The sequence below is a fragment of the Macrosteles quadrilineatus genome, unplaced genomic scaffold, assembly GCF_028750875.1.
Source record: "Macrosteles quadrilineatus isolate MER2022 unplaced genomic scaffold, UCM_ALF_1.0 Scaffold_2__2_contigs__length_208266976, whole genome shotgun sequence".
In the NCBI taxonomy this organism is placed as follows: domain Eukaryota; kingdom Metazoa; phylum Arthropoda; class Insecta; order Hemiptera; family Cicadellidae; genus Macrosteles; species Macrosteles quadrilineatus.
In genome coordinates, this window is record NW_026542595.1 from 11,827,130 (window position 1) to 11,841,473 (window position 14,344).

The 14,344-nt window shown below is 33.1% G+C and overlaps 1 protein-coding gene across 1 annotated transcript in view; it reads left to right on the forward strand.

Annotated features, from left to right (window-relative positions):
* The window catches only part of LOC128985870 (radial spoke head protein 4 homolog A), a 68,868-nt gene that overhangs the window by 27,628 nt on the left and 26,896 nt on the right, over window positions 1–14,344 (forward strand). The gene's annotated exons all lie outside the window — the stretch shown is intronic.

Here is a 14,344-nt window from a genome sequence, read left to right on the forward strand (position 1 = left end):
CTAGATAACCTCTCCATCCACGAAAACTGAGAAAAATACTCTCCATCTACCTTTTTAGGGATACGAGAAGCTCCATCCATACTATATTTGGTAACTTGGCCTTAAAAGATGTAATTTTGCATAGCCTCTATGACGCTTGATCTGTACTCGTAATTTTTTACAAAATTTATTCAATATTTCATACGTTTTTATGATTATTTATAACAAATTTACATAATTAAAAGCACCAATTCGCCCAGGTTCCCCAACCCCCTTTATTAAGCTTGAAATGGCTAAATTCCTTTCCCTCCCTTTAAACATTAAGCTTAATTCCTTTATACTTCCAATTGAGGTTATAACTTTAATCAACAAAAATGAATTTAAAACTAAACTTCGTATTTTGTATTTCAAAACTAACTTGCAATCTGTTAATGTCTAATTCAATAGAACTCTTTTTGAATAAAAATTGGCAACAGCTGGACCTTGGATGGGATTTTTTGTTTTAGTAACCAAAAGTCAATGAAATTAGCTAAATAAAAATATATTTTACCCCACAGTCAGTTTTAACGAGCTTCCCACACAAGAATTTAGTCCAGAAAATGGCTGTTTGCCGCCAGCTCAAGCAAATGGGTTTTCATTACGTACTACTGTAATCATTAACAAAATAGCATCCACCTTGCAAATTTGAAACTGCCAACTTGCACTTGATTGCGTTCAGTAGTGTATCCGTATTCTGAAACCGAAACCATTAAGAGGGCTTTAAACCTTTACCAAACGGCTGAAAAACACACCTCCGTATTACTCAAATTCTGAGCTTATTAAATCACTTATCGAGTTTCGGTAAACGGCAAAATGTTTCTCATGAAATAAACTAGGGTATTAACATATTTTAAGGTATTTAACTTTTACGAGACATATTTTATTCAAGGTTGAACTTAATGAAAATTGGTCATCTTCTTCTACATAATCCTTAAACTTTTAAAACAAAATTAGAACGTTTTTCCATTTTAAACCCTTTATTAGTTTATTGAGATGGTTTCCCGCTAAGTAGAAATTCATAAAAACCAACAGCTAACTCAGAAATTGAGTAATTTGTGAGGCTTGTTTATGAAAATCGCTTCGCAAAACACCCCCGTACGAAGGACGCTCTGGTGAGCGTTGATGGAACTATCACCACCGAGTCGTCAGTGTTACCAACCAGCCAACCTGTTTCTCTGCCGTTGCCCATTGGGACGGGTGTAGTTCCCCAGAAAGGCCCACTGTGTCCTTGAATCAAAATAATAGACACAGTATTTGTTACTCGATCCATATCGTAATTCTTGATAAATGGCTAAGTCAAATTACATTATATTCGGAATTTTACCATTCAGAAAATAATAAAATCGATATCGTAAATAAATATGATTAAACCTAATAAATGGCAATACACCCAACATTTGAATCAAATTAGTCCTTCCATAATTTTTTATATTGTCAGTTTTGGTTTTACAATAAAAAGTATAACTTCAATAACAGCTGGATTTTATAAAGTTTGCAATCACTTAGGTGCGTGCAATCGGTAATTTCTGTTATTATAACTTAGTACATGGAGGCCAAGTCTTGTTCGGTTTTGGTTAATTGGGTTTAATCCTTAAAACTATACCGATTATTAACTAAAGCGATTAATCGTAAGCAGACATTTTATAATTTACAAAAACATTATTATTACTGAATTAATAGTTCTCTGTTTTATACAAAATATGCATTGAGTTGTGACAAAAACATTATTGAGCTGTGACGGGAATTACGTAAGTAATTTAGTCTTACATTAATAATAGACAACTAAACAAAAATAAGATACACTTTTATGATCTCTCGTAGTTTAAATGCATCTTGAACAGATATTTTCTCCTCTCAAGTCATTGAAACCCGTTGTTCGTCTTTTACGGTCACCAATGACAGCAGATCAAAATATGATATACAAACAAAACTAAATTAGTTTCTAAATGGCTTGTGACAAAGATTTTCGCTTTTTGGCTACTACTAACTTTTAAATAAATTGTGACTCTGTTTGTTTTTTTATTGTGATTTTGCATAACGGATTGCGGTAATAGTGCTATGCCAATTAAAACCCTCATATGTAATTAGTTTACTTGGAATGCCCCAGTACTTCGTGGATTAAATTTGGTGGGAGAGGGCTAAGTAAAATAATCAGTATTTTATCGGGACGATTTTCCCCTATACCGAGTAATCTTTGCTCAATGTATCAACTGATCTTTTTCCCTTAGAACCCTAATGTATTTTTTAATTTTCTAGTATACTGTGGATGGCTTGTAAAACACATGTGCCAAGTCTGTTGTTTACTTTGTCCTTGTTCAACCAACAATTACATTTGACAACCCATAAAGGCCAATGTAAAATTGTTAAATGAGTTTTATTGCGAAATACGAATATTGGTTGGTAGTGTGCCACCAATCACGTTTTTAGGTGTACAAGTCCGGCAAGTCCCTAATTTCAAAATTCAGTCAAAATCCTTCCGCTGGATTCCAGAACCACTAAAATGGGCAAGGAATGGATCTGGGAAGTTTGAACGTCATGCAATATTGACGTTGAGCCTACGTCATGGAACGTCCTTTGAGCCTCGCGGGAACTCGACCCCGTCTGCTAGTGCTAATGCTCAGTGGTGCTAATTGCTAATAAATAAACAAAGCCGAATAATTTTGATACACAAAAAAGGTAAACCAATCAGCTGTGATGTAGCAGCAGTAATGTCATTGAGCTTGCTAAATAGCATCGACTTTTGGATATAGCCACGGCCGCTTTTAGAGGTGGCCGTGATATCGCTTTATTAATTCTAGTCTATGCTCTCTTAGCAATTCATAGAAAAATCCATGTCGTTATGTCCATCGTTGTATTTGAATTTGCTGTTTATATGGTTATTGAATTGATTATACATCCCCCAAGAGAGTATACTTCCTGTTTAGTTTTTATTAATTAATTTTAAATAAAGGAGACATTTTTTAGTAACAGTAAAAGTTTCTATTCTCAAAAACATAACAACAACTTATTTGTAAACAGATGTAAGATAAACATGAAGAATCATATGTTATTTTAAAAGCATAGAATATTAAATATCTAAACATCTTCCCCTTTGACAAATTCAATTTTTCTTTTTCTTATGAAAAATGAGTTTCTTCTGAATTGTTTTCCATTTGTATATTGCACTACGTATGATCTTGGAGTTTCACCAACTTTTACTATGATAGCTGGCTCCCAGATCTTGGTCCGAACATCTTGTACATAAATGGGATCCTTTTCATTATATACTGTTTCTTGTTTTGTCGTCTTATCATAATATGATTTTTGATTGATTCTTTTTGTCTGCATTTGATCTGCTACATCTTGATGAATTATCTTTGGCTCTAATCTGTCATTTGGAAGAGGTAATTTTGATCTTAATACCCTCCCCATTAGTAACTGAGCTGGAGAATAATCAAGTCCTGCAACAACACTGTTTCTGTAGTTAAGTAGGCTCAAATTTAGATCTGATCCTGATTCTGAGGACGTTTTTATAAGTTTTTTAGCAATACCTACAGCTTTTTCTGCTAAGCCATTGGCTTGAGGATAGTTAGGACTTGTAGTTTGTATTTTAAAATTCCACTCCTTTGCGAACTCTCTTAGTTCGTAAGAATCAAAAGGCATGTTGTCAGCTATCATAATCTGTGGAATCCCAAATCTTCCAAATATTTGGACTAATGCATTCTTCACAGATAAACTGTTTTTACTATTCATTTTGACCACCTCTAACCATCCAGAGTAGAAGGCAACAAGTATCAAGTATATCTTCCCAGCACATTCAGCAATGTCTGCGGAAACTTTCAAGAATGGAACATTAGGTGTTTCGTGGCAAATGAGTGGATCTTTGATGTTTGATCTTCTATATTTCTGACAAATATTACATCTGTCAACAATGTTCTTCAAAACTGCTCTTACTCCGGGCCAGTAATAGAAATTTGAGACAATTGAATTCATTTTCCTTTCCCCAAGATGGGTCTCATGCAGTCGGTTGATAATTATGGGTCTCAGTTTCTTCGGAATAATTATACGGTTTTTGAAATACAGTAAGCCATCATTCAACTCAATGTCAGATCTGATATTAAAATAATGTGCCAGATCTCCACCACAAGGCAATGATGTAGGCCATCCATTTACATAATACTTCACAACTTGTCCCAAAACGTCATCACTTGCAGTTTCTTTTTTGAACTCTTCAAGTCGTTCATCTGAAAAATTTACAATTCCTGTTTCGGTTACACAGTGTACCATATCTAGCATGGTGAGGTCAACTGGCTCATTTGTTTTTACGCCACATCGTGACAAGAAATCAGCTATATACATGACTTTCCAGCCAAGTACTGTATTTTGAAATTGTAGGGCAATAACTTTAGCCTAAGTCTTTTTAATCTATTATTCTGTATTTTATTGATAGGTTTTTGCATTAGTGACACAAGGGGCATATGATCAGATTGAATAGTGATGTCTTCATGTCCGTATACATAAGCGTGTAGTTTTGAACAGGAGAAATATACTGCTAGCAATTCCTTCTCAACTTGGGCATAACCGACCTCAGCTGAGTTAAGAGACCTAGACGCCATGTAAACAGGTTTGTTGTTTTGTAGCAAACAGCACCCAAGAGCATCTTGAGACGCATCACACTGTATGATTATAGGAGCTGTCATATCAAAGGGAGCAATAATCTGGTCACTAGAGATTAGTTGTTTAATATTATCGATAGCTCTTGAGTGTAGAACAGTCCACTGCCAATGAACATTCTTCTTTAAGAGCTCCCTAAGTGGCGAAGTTATTTGTGATAAGTTAGGGATGAAAGACCGAAGGAAGTTTACCATACCCAGGGCCTGATTAAGGCTCCTAGTCGCCAGTAGGCTGAAGTTTTTTTCGCGCCCCCCCCACTCCTCCCTACCACAAGCCCTCCTCTCTGCCACCACTTTCAAAATTTCAAAGTATGAATACTAATTCTGAATTTAAAAATTAAAAATTACCAAAGGCATTATACTACTATTTAGTTTATTTAAAAACAAAAGAAAGCTGATCATAAATTAATGCATGGTTTGATTAGGAACTTTTAAAACTGCAAATCGCCTTATGTACAATGTTAAACAAATGCCATGATGGCCGCCAATCCATGTCGTGCTGCACTAGTGCTAACGAGGCTTAAAATAGTAACAAATCGGTTGTTCAAGGAATGTAAAACTTTTTGATTTAAAATAATTTATTCATTTTACAGTTTATTAAACATATGATTGTATTAAATCAAAAGTAGACCTAACCTAAAATATCCAAAAAACCATACGTATATACGTACTTTCTAAATTAACTGTTAATCACCTGCGCCTAAAACAGTTTTATTAGGGCCTTTAGATGGGGTCTTTACGCCCCCAGTCCCAACTTTTTTGTCTTAGCTGTCTGGCGCCCCCCCCTAAAACACTTGGGTGACTGGCGCCCTAGGCTCCAGCCTAATTAGCCTAATTGGTAATCAGGCCCTGATGACCATACCCAATAAACTTTGCAGTTCTTTCTTATTAGAAGGGTTCTTTAGAGCTTTTATAACTTCAACTTTCTCTGGATCGGGACGCATACCATTTTTGCTAAAAATAACACCTAAATATTTAATTTCAGGTAGACAGTATTGGAACTTGTTTATATTGAATTTAATATTCAGACTTCTGGCCCGCTCTAGGACTTTCTTGAGTATTTCATCATTTTCTTCTTTAGAGTTAGAAGCTATGCATAAATCATCAAAGTAGACCGTTACTCCTGGAATATCCTCAAAATATCTTGCTACACACTTATGAAATAGTTCAGGCAAATTACTTAAACCAAATGGGCAACGTAAAAATCTATAAGTTCCATATATTGTACTGAAGTTACAAAGTTGACTAGATTTTTCGTCTAGTTTGATGTGATAGAAGCCATCTTTTATATCTAAGATGCTATAAAATTGTTTATTACCTAATTTTGGAAATATCTCATCAATAGTGGGAATCGTGTATCTCTCTCTAACAATGTACTTATTCAAATTTTGTGGGTCAATGCATATTCTCAATGAGCCATCAGGTTTTTCAACTATCACTACATTTGACACCCATTCTACAGGCTCATTGACTTGTTCAATTATACCTCTATTTATGAGATCATCAAGCTTGTCTTTAAATTTTTTGGTGATTTTCAATGGGATACGCCTAGCTGAATTGGCTTGAGGTACCGCATTATTTGTCAACTTAATAGAACATTGGTCAGGAAAACAGCCCAAACCACTAAATACATCTTTGTAAATATCACATATGTTTTGTTTGCCATTACAAGCACTCGTATTCAAGTTTACTTTACCTAGGTCATCGATTCTTTGTATCAACCCTAATCTAGTGCATGCTTCAAGCCCTAAGATAGGTGTGGAACTGCCTTTTACTACAATACAATCCATTATATCTAATTTCTCATTCGTTTCTACTTGAACAGTAATCTCTCCCAAAGGTATTATCTTAAAGCCACCATATGCTTCTAGTCGTACCTTACTTTTTCTTAGTTTACATGATAAGCCAGAGTTCTTAATGATATCATAAGGTATTACATTTACCTCAGCACCCGTATCAAGTTTGAAATTGACACGTAAGGTATTGTCTATCAGTAAGTTTTTGAACCATACCTTTTGTTTGACGGCGTTTACCAAGTGTACAGAGTCAATCAATTCAGCCTCGTTTTCTTCAGCCTCTTGTTGTTTTTCATCAATATTATACAAAGGTTGAGGTTTGTCTTTGTTCTGCCTTGTTGCTGGAGCACGTTTCTTCAAACAGACGTTGCTGAAATGGTTTGGCTTCTTGCACCAATTACAAAATTTGCCTAATGCAGGACAGGTCTGGTTATAGTCGTGATTCCTTCCACATTTCCTACATTGGTGTTCAGAAATGTTATATGATTTTGGCTTTATCTGGTCAGTACTGAAAAAAGGAACCCGGTCGTTTTCTTTGTTTATAATCTTCAATTATTTTCAGCAAGCTCAATACTCTTGCAATATTCAATAATTTTGTCTATTGGTGCATCATCCCTTAACAAACGTTCCTGGGTTTCTCTGGAAAAAATTCCAAGTGCTATCTGTGCTTTCATTAGTTTAGACTCTTGATCTTTAAAATCGCAAATCTTTGCACGATGCCTTAAGTTAGCTAGAAACTTGTCAAATGATTCTCCTTCAGATTGTCTGCATGTGACAAATTTGAAAACATCCATAATTTCATTCTTTTTTGGCAAACAATAATTTCCCAGATCACCCATGATGGATTCTATACTTTCATCAGTGACATCTGTGACTAAAGAATTGTACAGCTGTAAAGCTTCTTTGCCCATCAAATTCTTCAATCGTGCCACTTTTACAGGATTGGGTTTCTTCATTGTCTCTGTGGCTACAAAGTAGTTTTCAACGTCTTCCTTGAACTGCTTGAAATTTTCTGGCATATTGCCAATTAATGATAACTTATCTGGTTTATTGAATTCCATTTTTGAGCAGTCACAAACAAAATATAAATACACTCAAATGCACGACTGCGCCATGTTTAGTTTTTATTAGCGAATTTCCCTATAGGGAAGTAGCTATTACCGTAGGTCTCATGGTAAGACCTAAGCCCGGGACCGATTTACTTTTTCATTTTGATGTCCCCAGAGGCCAAAAACACCATTCGTTCAAATTTTTATATATCTATATATAGAGATATATATATATATATATATATAAATATATATATATATATATGTGTCCATCCGCACGATAACTTGAGAAATTTTTGTCCGATTTTGATAAAATTTGGTTTGAAGGTGTAAGGCGGGATAAACTTGAATGAGTTCGCGATCCAGCATGATCGGACTATGGGAACGGGGGTTTATGGGGGGTTTTATGGGGTAAAAATAGGTTTTTCCTATTTTTGACCCTAAAAACACAAAATTTCACAATTTCTTTTAAAACCATTTTGTAGAGCTTAAAAAAACAAATAATTTAGTATATTGAAGCGTTATAATGCGCCTAATGGTTACGGAGAAAATTCAAAAAAATTGTAAATTTAAAATTCCCATGTTATTCTTATGGAGAATAAGTCAACTGTTGTAGTTTGCTTGTTTATGAACATATTTTGATTGATTTTGGAAAATACTTTTATTTCTTACTAAACTATTATCATTTTATAAAAAAAATCTTTTTTACCCTCCCTGTTGCAGCAAACCTAAGTACTCGTTAAACTAATTCTATTTAAATAGGAAATAAATGTGCTATTTTTATGAAGGCATTTTAGTGTAAATCCAATCAGGTTAATGGAAATTCGCTTAGTCTGCAGGTTTGCTGCGGCGGGGGTATTTATTAATTAATTTTAAATAAAGGAGACATTTTTTAGTAACAGTAAAAGTTTCTATTCTCAAAAACATAACAACAACTTATTTGTAAACAGATGTAAGATAAACATGAAGAATCATATGTTATTTTAAAAGCATAGAATCTAAACACTTCCTGTTTAACTTCTTGGGTGGATGTATAATCAATGGCTATTGTTTCTGACCCCCCATTCAATTTTGTTGTCTAGACATAGTTGTACCTTGCTGAAGTGTACAGATAGCTAATAAGAATAAGGAAAACTGAATAATATTTATTTTAATAATGTACGAGCTGCGAGCTGATATACCAGTGCTTTGCAACGGGAAGGTATTGTGACCTAGACAGCCATTTACGTTATTTTAGCTCAATAACATGATTTGATTTGATTTGACTTCCCGAAGTGTTTTTAGGTGAGTGGGGGGGGGGGGGGGGTCATAAACAATACCCATTGATTATAAATATACCAAGAAGTTGAACAGGAAGTATAATCACATCCCCCTTGGGGGATGTATAATCCCCGGTCGTTTCTGTAATGCAATAACCATATAAACCGCAAATTCAAATACAACGATGGACATAACGACATTGAGTATCCTATTCTCTAATACGAGCACAGTCTGTCTGTTATATATATCTCGAAATACAGTGAAAGTATTTTAACTAAATTTTGAAATTAGGGACTTATAGACCTAAAAACGTGATTGGTGACAGCCACTACCACAGGAAAATTCATATTTTACTACATAACTCATTTGAAAATTAAAAATTTAACATCGGCCTTATGGGTTGCTAAGTAACTATTTTGGTTGAACAAAATAACAAGAAATAAACAGTATCAGCAATCTGACACATACTTTCTTCCATTAGCTTGTCAACAACCTTTATCATGCAATGTAACTAACTATGATATTTAAAAGGCAAAATCACAAAAGTTGCTTTCTTAACTTTTTAACCTTAATTTTTACAGGAATTAGAGGTTGAACAATTTTGTTTAGAATTATAAAGGACAATAACAGACAATTTTTTACCATGGGAAAATAACATAATTTACAGTAACTTTGTAACCTTAATTTTTACAGGAATGGGGGTTCTACCAGTACCATTTTGTTTAAAACTTAAAGGACTAAAACATTCTAAATGTTTATCAAAATCATTAGGGCCATTTTCAAGAAAATCCTATTTTTCCGTTATTTATGGGTTTTTATAAAAAAATCACCATAAAAAAAAATAAAAAAAAATGAAAAAGCCTGGAGATACCATAGATTAGGAGCTACATACTAAATTTCATCAATATCGGACCACAGGTGTAGTCTATAGCTCTGTACACATCCACACACACAGACATCACTTCGAAAACCACTTTTTTTTGGGTCCAAATGGGCCCAAAACGGATATATCCACTCAAAACTCAAACTCTAAAATTTTGACGAAAACAATACTTTCTTATAACTTGCTATGTATAGGGGGAGAAAGTAAAATAGTAAACAAAGGATGACTTGTAACATGTGTTTATAAGCCATCCATAGACTAACAGATCCATAATAGACTAAAAAATACAGTACAAAGACACAAACATCAATTGGTTGAAAATTTGAAATTTTAACAATAAACATCAGTTCAGTTGACTCAAACAACTATCGAGCAAAGATTACACGATATGGGGGAATATAGTTCTGATCGAATACTGATTATTTTACTTAGCTATCTCTCACCAAAACTTAATTCCCAAGTACTGAGGCAATTTATTGTTAGCAAACTTTAATTTAGGATTGAAATAAATATTTCAAAATAAATTATATTATTAAATTGATACAATCAAACATTCAGTGAACTGTTAAGGCCATTACAAAATAAAAATATAGGCATATGGCACGGCACGTAACAATGAAGCCTTGAGTGTGTGAAATTGCCAAAAATTATTGGTATGGGCAAATTTCTTAGGGGCTCTGCCCCACAAGTCGATTTCCAATGGGGTATGTTTCATGCTTCCAAAGGTTTTTTTTTTTTTTAACTTAATTTAATTTACAATCTGTTCAAGTTGAACAATAAGCAAATGATATAAATAGTAATACAAAAATAACTTGAAGAACATGAGCTAGTAATTGACCACCGTCAAAAATTATTTAATTTTATTTATTTAATGGAACAGCTGGTCAATACAATTAATTAACTGGTGTTGTTTACTAGAAAAAAGATGTTTGTGATGCTTTATTTAGATTCATGGATAATGCGCATTACTATTGACTATATATTTACTAGATAACACGTTGCTCGAAATCAAGCAAGACTGCAACTTGTAATAAGAGAATAAAGAAAATTACCCCCTCCGCAGCACAACTAAGCAAATTTCTATTTACCTGATTGGATTTACTCTAAAATATCCCCTTAAAAATATCACATTCCCCATACAAATAGCATTGTTTAACGAGTAGGTACTTAGGTTTGTTGCAACTGGGAGGGTAAAAAAGTGTTTTTTGTGAAATGTTTCATAGGATGAAATGAATAGATTTTCCAAATTTGATCAAAATAAGTTCATAAACAAGCAAAATACAACAGTTTAGGCCTACTTATTCTCCATAACAATAACATGGGAGTTTTAATTTGTTCTTAAATTTTCTTTGTATCTATTAGGTCCATAATAAAGCTTCAATATACTAAATTACTTGTTTTTTAAGCTCTACAAAATGGTTTGAAAAGAAATTGCAAAATTGTATGCTTTTAGGGTCAAAAATGGGAATAACCAATTTTTACCCCATAAAACACCCCTTGAAACCCCGTTCTCATAGTCCGATCATGCTGGTTCGCCAACTCGTTTGAATAAATGTAGGTTTACACGTTTGTGCCAAATTTCATCAAAATCAAATAATTTTTGCTTGAGTTATCATCTAATAATAATGGACACATAGGTGATACATATAAATATATATATATATATATAAATAAGAATATATATAAATAAATATATATATATATATATATATATACAGGGTGGAACGAAGTTAGTGTTAAAAATCTTTATGTGTTAAACTACTTAGGATTGGGGACAAGTACGTCACAGGTAGGGAATAGCAGACAAATAATATTTTTCCTAAATATTTGTATTTGCTTACATAAAATAGCCACAAGTGCACTAAACATTGTCCCCATTAAATTTCCAATAGTAATAGTAGGCCTACAGACTAATTGAGATGAATCATCTGTATAAGCCTTTATTCTGCAACGGAAATTTGAATTTGTGATTTTTGAGAAAAATGAAAAATGTTTTACATAAGTTTTTCTATGTTAAACTGGACTATATAAAGTGTCAAATATTACTAACAACTTCTTCAGTTAATAACCTTTAAGATTATGTATAAAAACCTACTGTTTCTTTGCTTTTTCATTCTTAAATTTAAGAGATTCTCTTTAAAAACACAGAATGGCCAAAATCGCATTACTTTAAAATAACATGTATATGCTTAAATAATTTGGCAATAGCTGCATTACAAATTATGTTTGAATAGGGTTTATTGTAATTTTTAGAATTCTTGTGAGATTTATTATAAGGATATTAAAGATCTATAAGATAAACATCCATATTATGTTATGTTTTGTAATACAATAATAATTAAGTGTTTTTATTTTTGAATACATTGAATATTGTTTAAGGTATTGGTTACATAGTACTAGCTTAAGATTTTTTTAAGCATAAGGAAATACTTCCTCTAAAATAATTTAGATGCTACACTGTAAATGTTGTCAATATGTTCACCGAAAACCCAAAACTAAACCATGTAAAGTGTGCCAATTTATTGATTGTGGGCGCTTAAACACATGCAAATGGAAAATAACACAGTAAAGTGATCTTTGATTTCTAAAATATTTTTTTAACACCTCCAAAATACTTATTTTTAGCTATTCAAACACAAACTAAAAGTTAATTTTAAAGCACACAATACCAAACAAAACTTAAATAAATGTTCCGTAACGTTTCAATAGTTGCCTTTTACTTGATGCCAATAACTTGAGTTTTTTTTCAAAATGTCCTCCATTTTCCCTGATACACAGCCAAGCTTGTTGGCATGTGGCACCAACAGTAGCGTTAAAAGACAAGTTGCTCTGACTAGCACATCTGTCAGAATGACAGAAGAGACAGACAGACAAACAGACAAACAGAAAGATAAACAGAAATTAAGATAAGACTCCTTTCGACTTTCTTAGGCTATGAAACGTAAAAATAACCAAAAACTGCATTATTCTGACCAAATGTATAGACAACACTGTAATTTTATATATATAGAAGAATATATATAAATATAAATAAATATATATATGACTTTGAACGGATTGTGTATGTATATAAATTATAAATTATTAACTTCCATTATTCACGTAATAAACTCAAATATCTTTGAAGAATAAATATCTAGGGCAATATTCATATATAAATAAATCAATTTTAATATCAATATATGTATATATATATCAATATATAAATGATAGTTCCTAATCAATTTCACTCCACAAACTTTCTGTAACTTTATTCTCAGGAAGTATGGCCAAGCCGATATAGATCATTAATTTATACGTACATGCTTTTTACTTTACTTAAATATTTTTAAATATATATTTTTGTCTACAATCTTTTTTTTCTTATCTGACATTTTAAATGATAAATTGAGGATTAACATTTTATTTTTGTTTCACAACATAGATCCCATAGATTCTTAAAAAAATCTTTTTGTTTCAAGAATTAAATCAATTATCTGTTAAAAAGCCAATTCAAAAGTAAGATACGTATTTATGTTCAGTTAAAATAAAACCGGTCCGAAGCGCATTCTGATCGCTCTTCATACAGTGTTAGATAGTTTGTTGTCATTTAGTTTAGTCTGTTGCTAGTAATGTTTCATTAATAATAAGTTTAAGACGATTAGTTATTGATTTTATACCATCTTCCTTGTAAATCGGGCAGGTAGGGGTTTTTTCAGAATATTTTTACTTTTTTCGCTGTAAGATGCAAAGCGAGGAGCTAGAAAATGTTGAAAATTTTTTAGAAGTAAATGAGTTTATTTATAATAATTTCAACAACTTTAATTTTTTCGAGGAGGTGGATTGTAATGTACAAAATAGTGTGTTATTTCTTAATCTGAATATTAGGGAGCTACAATAGGAATTTTGATGAGTTAACTGTTCTTTTAAATAATTATGATAAAAAATTTGATATTATAGTTTTAACTGAGACTTGGACGGATGAAAGTTGTGTGCCTGTAAGTATGGATGGATATGATGTGTTTGTAAGTAAGGCTAGAAGGAATCAGAATGATGGTGTGATCGTGTATGTGAATAAATGCTTTGCTGTGAGTTGTGAGGAAGTGCGATTGTATGGTGCCACAACTATCAAATTAGACATATCGCTTGGCGGTGGGGGGCTGTCGTTGTTGGCTGTTTATAGGAGCCCGTCGTCTGACCTTGAACCTTTTATCGACGATCTGGAGAGTTATCTGGATGATCGGTCCCTTTGCGGGCGGTGCTGGCTGGTTGGTGACCTCAATTGTTGCATTCTGCCTAACAATGAAAATATTTTGTCCCAGAGATATCTTGACGTTCTTTATACGGCAGGCTTTACACCATGCATTAATAGCCCAACTCGAGTTACAGCTGATTCCAAGACCTGCATTGACCACATTTTTACCAACATAAAACATGTAAATACAGTTAAGTCAGCAATAATACACACTTCAATAACCGACCATTTTATAACTGTTGCATCGGCTGACTATAATCATTATAAGGTAACAAACAGATATTCCAACAAAAGCTTTACTTGTGTCGACTCAGAGGTCGCCCAGCGATTGTTGCGGTCACATGACTGGTCCTCGGTACTCGCTACTGAGGACGTCGATGTGGCCTGCGAGGAGTTTGTGCGACAGTTGCAGGAGATCACAAGTGCGGCTACTTCAAATAACAGTTTTTCTG